This window comes from Rissa tridactyla, chromosome 4 (assembly GCF_028500815.1).
Source record: "Rissa tridactyla isolate bRisTri1 chromosome 4, bRisTri1.patW.cur.20221130, whole genome shotgun sequence".
NCBI classification, from domain to species: Eukaryota; Metazoa; Chordata; class Aves; order Charadriiformes; family Laridae; genus Rissa; species Rissa tridactyla.
The window spans coordinates 17,540,181-17,557,076 of NC_071469.1; the positions used below are offsets into that span (position 1 = coordinate 17,540,181).

The 16,896-nt window shown below is 47.1% G+C and overlaps 1 protein-coding gene across 1 annotated transcript in view; it reads right to left on the minus strand.

The window, feature by feature from the left end:
• SLC22A18 (solute carrier family 22 member 18) overlaps positions 1-16,896 on the minus strand; it is a 62,954-nt gene that overhangs the window by 26,065 nt on the left and 19,993 nt on the right. The gene's annotated exons all lie outside the window — the stretch shown is intronic.

Genomic DNA, 16,896 nt, shown 5'->3' on the forward strand with positions numbered 1-16,896 from the left:
TTCTTAGCGAAAGCAAATGAGTTAAGGAAAGTGAAGAAAGCACTCGAGATGATTAAGGATGGTAGAATACAGCCCAGCCTACAACCAGAACCGAAGCCACCGGAGATACAATGCCACTTGAAAAGGAGCCGCTAAAAATAACAAACATGATTTACAAAACTTTCTGAGGAGATGAGTAAACACCAGGTTGACTGATGCACCTACTTTTCTCCAAAAGTGCCCCAAACCAAATCAACTCCCCTTCAACTGTCCATCAGAGCCCCAGATGTTGGGCCTTTAACAGAAGTGGGGCCACATCCTTAGATGTAGACACAGTGAGCAGCAATTATTAATAGTAGTTGTACAATGATAAAAAGGAACAATTACAATTTATCTAAAAAACCCAAACACAAACCATGTTAAAGTCAATAGAGTCAATAATAAGTCCTCAATTATCACTGTCCTCTTGAAAGAGATTAGGAAATGACTCCTCCTAGTCTTTAAGGGCATGTGGGAAGATTTCAGATTCTGAAGGGCTTTAACTCTGCCAAACACAGGTGGAGCAAAGGCCAGGGCTGGAAGACTGAAACTCAGGAGAGTTGAACCAAAAACAAAGGGAGAAGCACGTTTTGTTTTTAACAGTGACAGCAATTATCCACTAAACCAGCTCATTAAAAGTCTCCCCCATCATGGGAACTCTGTTAGTCAAAGGGTTTCATAAAACGTCCTTGAAACCTACTGCATGACACAGGTTTGGGGTGGGAACGCCCAGCAGAAACACCAAAGGCTGGTGTCATGGAGGGCGCAAGACTAAGTGACCACCATAGTTCCTTGGGGGCATCAAAATTTAAGCACCTTGGATTTCAGCAAAGTAATGCCTGGATTTCACCAGGGAAGGCTTTGGCGCCCTGTGGGTCCATGCAGAGTTAGAGGTGACAGCGCCGTCCCCACATTGCCGGCAACCTGTGCTGCAAAAACTGGATGTAAAAGCGAGCTGCGAGCCGCCAGCTGATGCTCCTTCTGAGCCTGCTGATAAAGGCCTGCGTATTCCTGACTTTTTACTGCTGCTTTCCTTGTCAGACCATGGAATCACCCATGGTTTTTCATGGAATAACCAGCAGCACTAATTGTAAAAGCCTCAAGTTTCCTCTGTGCTAGACAAAGGTGCGGTCTGAATAATTCCTGGAGTATTATTAAAGTCCCAGAGCAAGACAGTCAAGGATTGAGAGGCAACCAACCAAGAAAAGCATCAAAGAGTAAATACATATATATATACACACATGTATGCCCGCTAATAGCAACGGCAAAAATCCCAGCTGAATATTTTAATTCTCATTAATTCTTATTAATAACAACAAAGTCAGATAATATCTTCCTGCAAATGGACTTAGTGCAGTAATTTAGACCTGCTGCCTTCCATCTGCCAAGCTGTTTCGCTAATTACCCGGGACCACAAAATTAGTCATTTACTGGATCGTTATTTTTTATTTTTAGTGAAGCAGATCACCACTTTCTGATACAAAATTGTCTGTTGAACAGTTCCCAAACTACTGAAATCAACTTTGTGGACCCAGACTTTTATGCAAGAAATCCGGAATTTCTACTTTGCATTGCAACATAAAGTAAATTTACTAACAAAATAGAAAGGATAATATAATCAAAATAAGTATCTGCAGCTGGCTTAATGTTTTTTTGGGGTTTCTCTACTTCAAGCTTTCATTCTGATATGGAAAAAACACATCACAAAAATTTTCCTTGGACAGAAAAACTTCCTTTCCAGTCCTATTTTTTCCTGAGGTTTTCCAGAATCCCACATGCCAATGTAAATATGTTTTACTCTTCAGATCCAAGAAGAATTACAGCAAGCAACATGGGAAGGATCCCCGTATAAAAATAGTAAGCAAATGGTGCACTACTTCACTGCAAGCATATGACTGATAATTCACCGCTGTGAAAGGGAAAGGGCAACCTTGACATTTTACATATTTGGGAAAACCTGGTCTTGCCATAGTGGATTTATGGCATTTTGTACGGCTGGATTCTGAAGTCAGAAAAATCCAGTAAAATATGGAGCTCAAAATCGTGTTTCCCAGCGAGCCTGAAGCGTTCAAAATCATTTGAAAATCACTCTTTTTAACGACAGGCTTCTGTAAGTGCTTTATATTTTCCCACATATCAAATGTTACCATTCCTTGACAGAAACGTGATGAAGGTACACCCTCGGGTTGCTGCTCCGCTACCTTGTCCTTCGGCAGTGACAAACTCTGGGATTAGAGATAACGCATCTGTGTCCAGGAAACCACCTCTTGCATTTGTTTGCTCATTTAAGAAGGATGAAGTGAAACCGAGGGCCATAAAAATATCATATCAACACAGTGGGTCATTAATTTTTTTCTGGTATACTTTCGCTTCCTTTTTTCTGACATTTCCATTACAACGCATGAATTATGCACCATGACACCTCCTGGCCCGCACCACCTCTCCAGTATGGCATCAGTGGGACACATTGTCCTACTCCTACAGTGAAAGGCAACTGTTTGAGAAAGCAGCAGCGCAGGGTGGCTTTCCTGACACATCAGCACCTCTGAACACCCCACGGGGGCTTGGGTAGGTGAGGGACTGCACTGCACACATTGTCTTTCCCTGTTATACAAAGACCCACAAATATTTACGCTGTCACGTAAAGGGACACAAGAGCTAAAACCAGCATGTGCTGAATCATGAATTCTGGCAGCAGGAAAGACAAACGCTAGTGCTTTGAGCTGACAGTATTCTTGCAATGATGCTGACTGGAGATCAGAGGCCACCGAATTTGCTGGGGAAACTGGTGAAGTTGCAATGATGCTGCTGGATCCTCAACTGCAGCTGCCCCGTGTCACCACCGACAGGGAAAACACTACCCACATCCTGGGATGTCGCTGCAGGGGGAGCGTGGCCTGGGGAGGCGGGTGGGAAGGAGGCAGTGGTGGTTTGGAGAAGTCCCGCAAGCAGCAGAAGGGCAGGGGAGGGTTTGCACCCCACAACAGCACTGAGGAACAGGCTTTAGCAAGGGGTCTGGTGATGCTATTGCCACCAGCAGAGAAAAGAGCCAGGGGTTGGCACTGATAACCCCTCTGCTGTGCTTGCTGGACCCTCTTCTGCACGCTAAGTAAGTGGAGGACCCAGGGCTAAGCGGTTGCTCTTATTTCTTACTGGTCTGATGAGGAAAAAGCGGTACAAACCAGAACAGCCAGGCTAAAGTTGAGACACCCCAACCCCTCGGCGGAGCCGAAGGCCGGCGGTAGGAATGATCGCTGGGTTGGCAGCTCGTGCTGCGCCAGACTTGGCTCGCAGGCGCTCGTCTTTTTTGGTTTTGAGATTTAAGCATGAAATCTCGTCTCTGCTGAAACCAGTGGGAGTCCTTCTGCCTTCAATTTTGCCTGATTGGCTTATCAGGAGGAAGTTTCACCAGGAAGGGATGCAGTGGCACTATTAAGACAAATGAGGCACATTAAGCAGGTTGCTCCCACAGGACCTTTTCCCATCCTCTTCCTCTTCCTGCCCTCCCTCTCGTCCCTCCTGGCTGTCCGCAAACCAGCCGTGTGGAGCCAGAGCGAGCCCTGCCAAAACCAGCAGCAGATTTCCTGAGTGGGGCGGAAGAACAAAGGACGCGGGAAGGACTAATACAATTAAATTAAAGGGAGCAAAAGGGCGCAGCAGCTTCAGCAGCTGAGATCATTGTGTGGCCTCTTCCAGCTTCTTGCTGATTAATAAGAGGTTAAGAGCCTTTACCATGCTGGGCTTTATGGTCAAAATAACTTGGGTAACTTTATCTGTGTACTTCAGCTTGTTACTTCTAATTCCTTTGCTTCTCTTGCATCTGGAGAGAGAGTCCCTTGCTGACTTTTGCCAGCCTCCTTGCTCTCCCCTGGGATATCCTGCAGGGAGCAAACAGCCGAACTCAGAAGAGGACTAGTTTTTGCTAGTTTTTCCAACAGGAGCAGCTGCGGCTTGCCCTGACTTAAAGCTTTCAGAGAAATAAGAAGAAAACACGAGCGGAGGGACCTGGAGGCCAGGAGCCCACAACATCAGCCAAACGCCGCTTGACAACATAATGAAAGCCTCTCATTTTAATTTTCCTGAGGCCATTAGGCAAGTGTGGCAGATGCATTAAAAGCATCCCTTAAAAGAGTTTTCAAGGGTTTCAAAAAGCAGGATGGCTGGCCCCGGGCACACTCACCACGGGATAGATGGTGTGGCCAGGCACAGGGCTCACTTGGTAGCCCGTGGTCATGGATAAGGGACAAGTGGCTGACAGCGAGGATCGTCCATCTGGAAACTCCATCCTTAATGTTGGTGGGAAAGCAGAACTGATGATGAAACCATTAAGAGTAATGCCATGGTAAACAGATCAAACCCAAAGAATATATTAGCATTCAAAGCCAGCTGGAGGAGGGCTGCATTTCTTCCCATCTAACGCTTAACCAGCCTCTGAATTTACTTGCAGGTAACGGTAAATCCCAGTGTGCACCGTGCTTCCCTGGAGAGGCGAAGCGAGGACGTGCTCTACGTTACTTCGCAACCTGCTCCCATCAGGGCCAATTATTATGAGGCAAACGAGCACAATCAGGGTTCAGTTTCTGAACCAAGACATGATGCAGTAACGCAGGTGACAGCAAGGGCTCCCAGAGGCTCCCCAAACCCTGGAAGTGATCTTTTGTGGCTCTGCCCTGAGTGTCTCACGCCTCTGAAGTCAGAGATGGCACACGTGAAGCATCAGAAAAATCTGGCGAAGTTTACAGCAAATGCAGCTCTTGGAAAGCGGGCCCTGGCCAAACAAGCATGAGTGGGTGTATACACATACATATATATGTACAAACACATGTGCAGAGCATTTCCCAGTAGCTCTGAAGCAATGCTTTCAGCAAAACTTCCATGAAAAATTCAATCCCACAAAGGCGTGTGCACCATGTGGAGATCAGGCAGTGGCACAGGAGCAGGAGAGAGGCCACTGACCAGGCATTTGCAGACAGGGAATATTTTTGCTGGTACCTGCCAGCTGCAGCCCCCCAGGGCAGCGCCAAGAAGCGATGGGTGCTGGAGCCTCCCGCTTCCACCAGGGAAGGCTACAACAAACCAATACAGGATACAGTTTTGGGCTCCGGCCCAAATTCCAGTCCTTGCTTGGCTGTGATTCCTATCTTTGGTTTCCTGCCTAAAAAGGCTGGGACAGTGAAGGTGCCTAGGGGCTGATGCCAGCCGGGAGGCTGCATTCAGGCTGTGTGTGCCCCGAGATGGTATCAGTCGCTTTCTGATTAGCATTCCAGCCACAGAGCCCTGCTCTGCAAAGCCCAGGAGAAAAAATGCGTGTGTGTAATTGCACAATTAGATGTTGCGTCAATACAGCGATTCTTTCAAGGAGGAAGCAGTTCCCAACGATTCCCTGAGGATTAAAGGATCAATGTGTATTTCAGCAGTGAATGGGACTGAGTTTGTTTTCTTTCTCTTTTTCTTAATAAAGTCAAAGTTGAACATGGAGAGAGCGCAAATTGTTTTTTAGTGACTCACTCCCACTTCAAAACAGCGCTGCATAAAGCCGTCATTCATTGCCGGCCCAGATTCCTTAAAGAGCTCTGAAAGGACTCTCAAAATATTTCTTTGATTGCAGTCCGGCCACACTATCCACTCATCCCCTCACACCCTTAGAGGGGCAGCTACGGGTGAAAAACAGCTGGTGAGTTAAAAAGAGAAGAAAAGCAAAAAACTGAGGTGACAAAAAAAAGTTCAGGTGAAACCACGACACCAAACCATGCTCTCCTGTAAACAGCTTTGGCTTCGTAAGGAAGTGAGCAGTGGCCACGGTGTTAACGATAACATGGTGATACATAAACTTAGCACATAACTTATTATAAATTAGTGATGGTTTCATTCAAGGAACTCTGTTTTACTGCCTTGAAAATTCTTGCGGAATGTATTTCATCTTTGACCCGTTGTGGTCTGGTCTATGTTGTTGAGATTCCTCCTAAAGACAAAAAAAGCAAGCACAACATTTCACCAAAGCTTCTTAAAGAAACAGAACCACAAAAGCCTCAATGAAAAATAGATTCCTTGAGCCTCCAAAAATTTCACACGTTTCCTAGGATGTTCATGCAAATGTACAGAAATAGTCCGGCTTCCACAGCCCAGGGCAAGAAACAGCACAATAACACAAATAAACCCAGACAGCCCAGCGCTCAGCAGGCTTCAGGGCAGCTCTGCTGGTGAAGGGTGGCCAGTACCACCCATCACGTTATCTGTGCCTTTGACAGGAAAACAAAAAAAACCCCAAACCTTCCTTTCTGCAGTTCCTACTCCCTGTCCTCATAGAAAAAAACATCACACAAAGGCATCGATAAGCGTGGCACGAGTCTTTCCCCCTGGCTCTCCTGTCCAAGCAAATGCCGATGTGAAAACAGTATGTGAAGCGAGCGCAGCTGAAGGAATATTAAATCCCAAGTGGGAACAAATGCAGCCTCCAAGGGACACGTGCCAGAGAAAGATGCCCTTTTGCAGTTGCTTCCTCATGGTCAGGTAGAAGGTACTTCACAAATCACCTGGGATAAATCACCTGTATTTCACTGTAGGCCTTCAACTCCTTTGGTTGCAATTTTTCCATTATTTCACTGCGAGCCTGGGATTTCTCTAGAGCCAGACCGTAAAACGTGAGCGGACACCCATCCCCACCCATGCATCAGCAGGAAAAGGAGGGAGTTCACTGCCCTGATGCAACTGGAAACCATGACCAGGGTGTCCTTTTTGCCGCATATGTTTTAGATGAGGAGCAGCAGCTGCTGCTGCTGCTTCGGGGAGAGCTGGAGGCTCTTTTTCACTCCGGTGAATTTGACATCATTGCAGGCTGTCCAAGGAGGTGGTGAGACTTTGCGTCTGCATCCTTTGCAGAGCCCCTCACAAGGCGAGAATGAGTCACCCGCAGACAAGTGCTCATTCAACTGCTTATTTCTAGTGACAGCCACATCTGGAAAATTTGGGTGGCGGGAAAGGAGAAAAAGATGAAGGAGAGTACGTGCTTCCTGCATCACCCGTTTCTGTCAGAACTGAGCAAGGGGGGGGATGCTGAGGTTTGGCACTGGTGCTTTAGCAGGGCAAAGAGCCAAAAGTACAATGGCAGAGCCACTGTGTGCTGGGGACACCAGATGTGGGACAGGGCCAGGAGTTCCCAGCCATTCCCAAAGTCATCAGAGCTACCTGTGGCTTAACTGCTCTTAAGGGACATTAGTGTGTGTCACCAGCCCAGCACAAGGAGTGTTGCTGGTGGGACTTGACACTTGCAAAAACACACGTTAGGTCAGTGCAGGGCATTAAATAAAAACAACTTGGGCTCCTTCCACAGGGAAAATCCTCCTTTGGCAGAGCTCCCTAAGTAAGCGCTGCTCTGATCAGCCTGGCTGTCCGTCAGAGGCTCCGCAGCAACAAAACTATCTGTCTCCCGCCAGCGCCTGCCGCACAGAAAATCCCAGCAATGAAAAGCAGCTCAAACTAACCGTCCCCTGCCGCAGCCCCTGCTCAAGCAGGGCAGCTCCCGCCGCTGGGGCGCGAAGGGGGTGGCTGCGGCAGGATGCGAATCCCCAGGCAGCTGGAGCAGCCTGCCTGCGCCAGCCCATCCTGCTGCCTGATCCAAGGCAGTGCTCTTCTGAGGAACTTGACTAATTGCCGGAAGAGGCATATCAGTTAACGCTTCAATAAGCCGTGGGCGGATTTGCATGCTTTGCCCATAATCCACCACTAATTTCAAGTATCATTTATTCTCGTGTGCTCTTTTCTGGTGAAACATCCTATTTCAAAATACTGCACTCTGCTAATTCAAAGCTTGCGTTTGTACGTGTGATTATTGCTTTTCCCTATCGCACAATGTGGGCCGTCCCACTGGCATCTCGGTGCACCAAACACCTGCACATTTACATGCATTTAGAACAAATGGGGGAATAAGCTGCGCTCCCCAAAAGGTTTTAGCCAGCTGGCTGGCAAAGGCGTTGCTTGCCTCATGCTCCGCAGTATCACCCTGTATGTCTAGAAACTGAGGAGTCTAGACAAGGACCAGGTATGAGCTGCACTCCCTGAATGGGGGCTTGCAACACCTGGCTTTGATCCCAGCGACGCTAATACTGGATGAGCTGGGGCAGGTCAAGATAGGCATCTGCAAGGAGGTGTAAGCGGTCAGTTCTCACAAGAGAGGCATCCCACCGGTGAGGCCGGGACATGTGCTGGTCGATCTATCTGCAAATGATCTGGAGCAGCAGCGAGGTAAGAAAGCTTGCTGAGGATACGCAACTAAAAGAGTACTGGGGAAAAGAGCCCTCGGTGGGGAATTGCATATGGTCCTTGCAGGGCTGAGGGATTGCGCAATAAGACGGCACCTGAAAGCCAGTGCAGATTAAATTTAAAGTGATGCAGGCAGGGAAAAGAAATCTTAAATTCACATCTGAAATGATGGTTTCTGAACTGCTCATTATTACTCAGGAGTGAGACCTTTGGACTATCACAGACTATTCCACAAAACCATCGTCTCAGTACTCAGCTAATCAAACTAGGGATTACCATGAAAGAAACAGCAAGCAAACAGAGAAGAGAACCGCATTAGACCACTGTACAAAATGGTTCACCGTCACTTTGAACAGTGCATGCAATCCTGGTTCCCTCCTCTCAAAAAGCTATTGAAGAGGTGGGAAAGCCTCAGAGGATGGCAATGACAACAATTCATGGTAGCTGGTTTTATACCTGAGGAGGCTGACAGCCTTCACCCCGGGAAGATGATGTCCGCAGGACATCTAATAAAGGTCCACAAGTTAGTGAGGGACTTGGAGCAGGGGGTTAGGAAGTGACTGACACCGTCGTTTACACCACAAGAACTGGGAAGCACCAAATGAAGCTGTCGGAGACTGGTTCAAAACAAAGAGAAAGACCTAATTCTTCCCATAACATGCAGAAGGTTGGTGGAGTTTGTTGCTACCTGTGCTGTAGAAGCAAAAGGTTTAGACAGGTACAAGGGAGACTGGACAGGCACTTGGAAGAACAATCCATAGAAGATTACTAAAGAGTCACAAACCATACTCATTCATCTCAGGAAATCCCCTGAGCTGAAAATAGTTGGAGGCTGGAAAAGTAATTGGTGAAGTATTATGCAAGTTTGTCCCACTCTTTCTCTTTCCTAGGCTTCTTGCTATGATTTTTATTGGAAAAAGGATACCAGGTCAGACGCAAGTGCAACTTCCTCTACAGCAGGAATCAAAACCACGTCTCCCACCACCATCTCATAAACCAGACAGGCTCGTTTCTGCTCATTCCCTGGAAAATGCTGCTTTTTTCCTACAATCCTTAAACATTCCAGATAATAAATAAGAATGACCACCGCTCTCACTTTGCACTTGGGACACACTCAGTTGGGAAAGTGTAAGGCTACATTTCAGTCCAAGAAATGATCATGTATCTTCTCAAGTGACTGTTTAATAAAACAAAAAGATGCAATCCCCCATCTCTTAAACATAGATTTTTCCCAGTCTTTGTCTCAGATACTACAACCATACAAAGTAATAATAGCTTTTGGGGGTTCCCCCCACCTTCTTCTTCATGGAGGAGTTTTGTTCCATAACGGGTGGCAAAGCCTTTAAGTATTTTTTTTTGTTTTATTTTAATTAAGCAACAATAAAACTGCTCTTCCAAGCTCAGAATGTGGTAAATCATTAAAACGCTCGGTTTGGGCGTGTCGCTAGGTAAGGACTCCCACGCACAGACTGGTTAGAAGGTGAGCAGCGCTTGCTAGACTACCCGGTGACTCACCACCGAACGCATCGTTAATCATATGTTACAGCATGTCTGACTTCATAGAGTACCGTAGGTGGTGTGAAATAATCTTTGAATGAGTTCAAGCTTTTATGAGGTTACAACGCTTCAGACTCCAAGAGACTCAGCTGGGCAGGAAACTGTTGAGGATTTGCTATAGTAACCTGGGCTGCACTCCCAGCACGTCAGGTCTCGGGCTCACGGCAGTGGCTTTGGAGGCCCCACGAGTTTGGCATGGGCTGGAGTTGTTACCTCTCACTGATCATGAATGTACTCGCTTACTTAAAGCAACATGTGGGCAGAGCTGAATTTTGCTGCCCAAGGATGAGGGGTGGGGTCCGGGTAGTTCCTGCGAAGGGAAGGAGTAGGATTTGGCTGGGAAAGAAAGCATGAAGAGAGCTCTGGCAAGCCAGGACCACTGCCTTTGCTGGCACTAAGGAGACAGGGGATGACTGCTACTTCTAAGAAGACCTCTCCCACCTTCCAGAAAAAGACACAGATGCCAGATGCTCTGGCTTTCCTCAAGGAGCACGCCTTCTCGTCACTCTGGCACAGGCAAGCAGACAACAGGACTGTGGGCAGACAGTCCCGTGCCGCAGGCAACTACCTATTTTGCCAGTGCTTGGAGATGTCCCAGCATCAGCCCACCAAAGGACTTGAGCTTCTTCCTCTGCCAGTCCCTTTTGCAAGCAGAGCACTGGCAAGGCTACTTCAGTGATCCAAGAGAGCGATCCATGTGTCATGCAAAATGAAGGGCTCCCTCCACACCCCACACCCAAAGGCTAACGAGTTGACTAGCCAAGTCTGACACTTAAATTTCATCTCTTACCAGGACCGCATTCACGTGAATGACGTTTTTAAGCTATGTAATCCTTGGCAAAACAAGTTACTTTACCTTGAGGTAAGTAACTGTAAATGCAGCATCCTACCAAAGGTAGAGCACAGGCTGATCTTGCCTTGGAACAAGTAGTGGCAGCCAACACCTCGTACCTCGAGGTGTGGAAAATCTTGCCGTGCTGCATTAAGGGCCCCAGCACCTTTTGTCTAGTAAGACCTTTTAATGAAATAGGACACGTTAAGGCTAATTTTGCACAGGAAGCAATGTTGGAACGCTAATACCCAAAAGTCACAAATAAAAAACCCTTTCACACGTCGGGCGGATCACACTTTCCAGCATCCCACCCCAACCTCTTTGGTTGCGCAACAGGCCCCTTGAAAACAACCCTTTCTCCAGCAAAGACAGAGCCCCAGGGCTGTGGTGCAGCTGATCTGATTTCATGAAGAGTTTGACCCCAGAAGGAGGCATCTGCATGAGAAGAGTGAGTCATGCCATTTCAATAATGGGTGAAACCATTAATTAAAGGTGCACAGTTTGCTTGCTTGGGCAGGCTTCGTACACTCAAACCAGGAGTGGTCTCACTGTTACCATATTTACTGAACTCCCCCAATTAAGTACTTTGTTTCCCTCGCCCCATAATGACAATGGTTTCTGCACATTAAATATATTCAGAAAGGAGGTTGTTCTGCGTTGCATATTTGCAAACTGTAGTGTTCCCCCCTACACAGATTGTAGGACAAACACTAGCCGAGGAATAGCTAAGAAACTTTGCACCGAATGATCTATTTTTCAACTACTTTGTTTAGCATAGTAGAAAATAATTTATTCAGGTTAAAAAGCACATTCAGTAATAACTGAAGTTGCTTGCACTTTTGGAGCAATGAATTAAAAACAGATTTAATGTACTTCACACCAGTCAAATGCAACGTCTTCTACGCATCTTACACATTTCAGTGGATTCCAGTATTGCCAAAGCCCTGAACGAGAACATCCTTTACCTGCAGACCCGGTGCAGCGGTTGCATTTCGAGCTCTGCCTAACACACCTTTGCTCTCAGTTGGAGGCGCTCCCCTTAGGGAGAAAAAGCGCTTTGTTGGCTCCCCGCACCGCTTTTCATCTTGGCCCCACTACTGAGACCACCTACAGGGATGCCAGTTAGTATCGGCTGCGTTATGCTGAACTGGTATTTACAGCAGCGTTTGGTGGGAACCACATCTTAGGCAGCCTCACGGGCAGCCTCCCCACCCAGCCACACGCTGACGGCAGGAGCCTGCTCCGCTCACCACCAAACGACGGCAACTGCAAGCCACCCCACGGACTCGCATGGAAAATCGCGAGCAGAGCGCTTGCCATATTTTTAGTTGTGTTTAATTGCAAATTAGCAGCTGGAAACAAGGAGGGGTGAGCAGCGTGCGAGCGGCCAGCTGTCTGCAGAGGAGTTTGGAAACCTCCGGTTGTACATTTCTGCAGCTCCAATGAGAGAAGCCCTCGCCCTCTCCACACTTGGGGTTTGCTGTACCTAGAAAATTTACATTTCAAGCCATCTCCTGCTGCAAGAGCCAGAGGCCACACACTTCTCTGGCAGGACATCTTAGGGCACACATGTACAAGCTACAACAAGGTAACTCAAGGCAGCAATGGGCCGTGTTCTTTAGTGGCTGGCAGCAACAATGATTTTAGACTGGTGCTTGTGATATCCTGGAGCCTTGCGGAAGCTGGCTGCTTTCAGTGCATCAAATGTGTCTGCATAAACAGACAAACTAGTTGATGAAGAAATTAATTACCTTTTGGGGTGACTAGTGGGTTGTTGTTGTATTTTTGCTTTTCAGTGCACAATGAAAATGAACTATGTGTTTTTGTTTCACTTCAATTTTATTTTTAGCAGGGAAAAAAACATATAAACATGGACTTCAAAGCGCTGCCAAGCCTGTTGGATGTACATCTCTGCAGCACCAGGGAAATACCGGGGTGTCCAGAGTACAAGCATCTCCAGACATGGATCTGTATGAGTCCTTGTAATAGTCCTTATCTAAAGTTTTCCTTTCTTACATACAGAGAGAGACCTGATAGCAGCAGCAGCTGAAAAACTCACACTTCAGATGTCACAACTTATCTTCATAACATCCCCACATGGGTGACAGTGGTGCAAACGCCCCATGGGCACTCACCGGGAAACACAGCACTGAAAACCTAAGCGCCCCAGTAAGGTTGCATAAGGTTCATGGTGGAAAAAAAAGCCTTAAAAATCAGGTCTTTAAGCAGTTTGCTTCATGCAAGTTTACTGCTCAGACCAGTGGACCACACTTTTCCTCTCCCCTTTCTTTTCCCTGGATCCCTGCCAAAGCCTTTTTCTGCTGCCCCAGCCCCAACACCGATGCAAGGGGAACCCAGAACTCGCTGCGTCTTGCAGCACCCTGACAAAAAAACACAGCACTGTGTATTACAGCGCCATTGATGGGGGAAGCACACGTATGTAGATTTTGTAAGTGTGTGACATCCCTCATGACGTGTTTCAAGAATTCCTCCCTAGGAGCCTGGCCATCGCGTGCCAGTGTCGGCAGGCCCAGCTCCACAGGAACCAGCTGCCCCAGGAACGGGCTTCGCCCTGGAGACACATTCTGGAGCCCTGACTCAATTAAAACACAGATTTGAGTCAGTGGAAACTTGTCTGAGAAAGGACTGAGTAAAAACCACAGGGTCAAAGTAAAGTAAGCCACGCGGATCCTGAGGAATTAGCAAGAAACACTGCAAGCCCAGCTGCACCAGGGGCATCATGGAAAAGATCAAGCGGGGGCATCATGGGAAAGACGCAAAGTCAGTAAGAGCTGAAAACGGTTTGCGGGATCAGGCCCAACATCAGCGGTGGTAGATACGGTGGCTGCCAAAAGCCATCAAAATGGCAGCATCCAGTACAAAGAACCCAGGCACAGAACAGAAGTATGGTTTAACAGCAGGAAAGGACTTGAAATTAATTTCTCTTTAGTATGTCTTTGGGTAGCCGCAGTTGAGCAAAAAAGATGGTATGGGTTCAGTACCAACACCTTTAGCTTTATCCCTGCTTCAGACTAAGGCTAGTAGTTAAACTAGCCTCAGACAAAGGCAATTTTTTACTAAATGGCACAAACTAGGCACAACTTACTGTATTTACAGATATAGCCAACAAACCCTGCATTTCAACTACGCTGATAATGAGGTTTCCTAAAAGCAAAACACCACAGCAGTTGAAGGCATTAGGGATGTTCTTTTTTTGTTGCTTTAAGTCTGGTTAATAATTTTCTTCCACAGACCTATTTCTCGTAAAATCCAAACATGACCAAAAGAGAAAAGAGAGTACTGAAAGATCACTAAGCATGTGGAAAAAATTATCCCAGAGGGAACATGAAAGCCATCTGCCCAAGACTCCTTCTGCAGTCATCCTGCAGACGTGAACAGCAGGAGATTGATGCTTTGGTGGCAAACACAAATAAAGTGGCGAACCTTGGTCTTGGCTGGCATCAAAAGAAACCGCATATCCAGCCGTCCAGAGCTCATTCAGCTAAGAGCATATTAACCCCTAGGCTAGCCAAGACTTTATCGGTTGGAAAATCCCAATCATGAGTGCTAGCTCCAAGGGGAAAGAAAAAAAAAAAAAAGAAAAAAAAAGAAACATGGAAAGATCAGGCAGGACAAGCCTGAACATGTTCAATTTGTCCTTCCTACGTTACAATTACATCCTCATTCCTCAGAGCAAAAGCAGTTCAAAGAGACAATAAACCCCTTTTTAGTCTTATGCTTTGCAGGAACGTCACTGAAACGGAACTGAGGTGGTTCCCAGAGATAAGGCGACAAAAGAAATTAAACCCTTCCCTACAGCTATCCTTTGGTAAAATATCAGCCAATACAGGCACCGCTTCAGAGGTAACTACAGCATTCATCTGAGGAAATGGGACTTAGTGGTTTCAAACTGAGATGAATTTAGTACACCGCTCCTCAAAGCCTGCAGCTGCTTCCTTCCTTCGCATTGCAGGAATATGAGCCTCTATGGCTTGTACTAAACTTCATATTGTGGGATGGATAGTATTTCATTGTCAGGAAATGTGTCTGCCTTTTGGGGTACAAGTTAATACATGCTTCAGTGTAGATCCCAAGAAATTTGGAGGGAAGCACTGTAGACCACAGGATGGGTTTGGAGTGGGCAAAGTGCGAGGGACCAGCTAGAGCAGCCACCAAACGGGGAGGGGGGGGGGGGGGGCGGTTTGACTGCTTTGCTTTAACCCCCTCATCTGGGCACAAACAACTAGGCCAACAGAGGGTCAGCTTAGCACGACAAAGAAAAGAAATAGAGCTAAAAGCAGGGCAGGGAACACACTCAGGATGGACCCGGGAGGTCTCCGAGGGCACACCCACCCCACCCTGTCTCCCTCCAAACCAAACCAAAGGCATGGGGCATAACGATGCCACAGGGAACAATTAAGTGGCAAGGGAAAAATAACTGGATTTGCAAATAAAACCATGAGATACTAAACAGCCCTAGGCAGTGAAACAGCTGCAATCCTAGACATGGATGGGACAGGCAGAAATAAAAGGCCCATCATCTGCTACCAAACTGCCCAGCAACCATCAAGCACTTACGTTGAATGGTTACTATAAAGTGAAACAACACCTTTTTTTAAAAATAATTTTTAATCTACTTCACCAAGACTTTTGTAGAGCATGGAAATAGCCCTGCCCATCACCCCAGCTCTGGGGTCTCATTTCCAGTGTACATTGGTGTAACGGTAACAAACTTCAACCCGGTGTAGGACCTTTTCTAACCATAACTGGGCTGCATGAGAACCTAATTACCCAATTGGAAAGCCATAAATACTTCAGACTGACTCAGTTTGGGTGCGCTGGATTTTTTCCTGCCTTTCATTGCGTCAGGGAATTTCTTTCCACCCTACAGCCCTTCGTAAAGGGGCACATGGCTGAAGGAGTCAGCGATCATGAATAATCAGGGAGGGACTTCTCCAGAACAAGTCAGTAATGTGAAAAAGTCTTTCTTCTGGAGCGACATTTGCATGACCGAGGCATGACATAATAAGTCCACAAACAAAAAAGCCTTTATACCCTTATTGCAGCTTTCAAAACCTCTCCATGCTGGCTTGATCCTTCCCTTCTGTGCAGAAGCATTGCATTTTGGGGGTAGGAATTTAAGCCCCATGTGCACCAAGCCAATTGCCGTCTTCACAGCCGTGGCTTTATCTCATTCTTTCTAGCTAACGCAATCCTACGACCCACGTTAATGATGTTATTTTACGGGGCACGACGCTTTGCTGTAGTACTGGAGGGATTTATTTCTGCTCTGGGAGGAGGGTCTAAGAACCGAGCAGAGCCCAGGGAGACAAACCTGTTTGCATAGGAGTTCCATCAGCATATGGCTGGAGGCACCGGCGTATAGCTACAGAGCAGAAAGAAAAGTTTCAAATAGTATTGCCAGAGAGTGAAAAAGCAGCAGCATGCCAAGACACCCCCCTGCAAAAAAATCAAGCCCCTGTTTGACACTTGGGAGATGCTGAAGCGCAGCCAAAGGAGCTGCATGCCAGGACGCAACCTTGCAAAGGCAGCTCAAGTGCTGCGGGTACCACTGGGGCACCGAACTGGGGCTGGAAACCCAGTCAGGGTGTAAAAACACAGTGCGGATGCTCACATTGAGGCAGAACTAATGTTTCACTTCCAGCATGGGCAGTTCGCCAGATGTGGACCTCTGCTGTGAGTTAACTGAAATACCTTTGAAACTCTGGACAAAACCCTTTATTTGGCAGGTCATTTGTTTTTAAGGAGAGAGCAGAGCGGTGAGTCAGAATCAGGTAGGTTCAGACCCCCACAGAAAAGTGTCTGGGGACTTTCAGAGCTGTGAAGCAGGCGCTACAAGAAGGACAGATGCTGGACCAAGCCCAGCCTCCCAAGCCTAAGGGCATTTGCTCAAGCCGCTGGGAGCAGGAAAACGGTTTCTCACCAGCATAGGAAGTCAAGCACTTGGCAACAAGGGAGGCAGCTCTCCCACAACTCCGGTTACGCAAACAGCTGCCTTCTGCTGGGTTTCAACATGCTCCACTGCTCCAAAAATAATTTCCTGCTTGATTTGATACCATTAGCAGGAGCAGAGTGCAGCACAAATGGTCATGCCGCTTCACGCTGGATCCAGCTAGCCACTGGTTTCTAGCAAAAGCCCCGATTCCTTTTTTTGGCAGAGGGGCACGATTGTGCAGGAGGAAAAGGTAAGCGGGCTGATGGCATAAGAC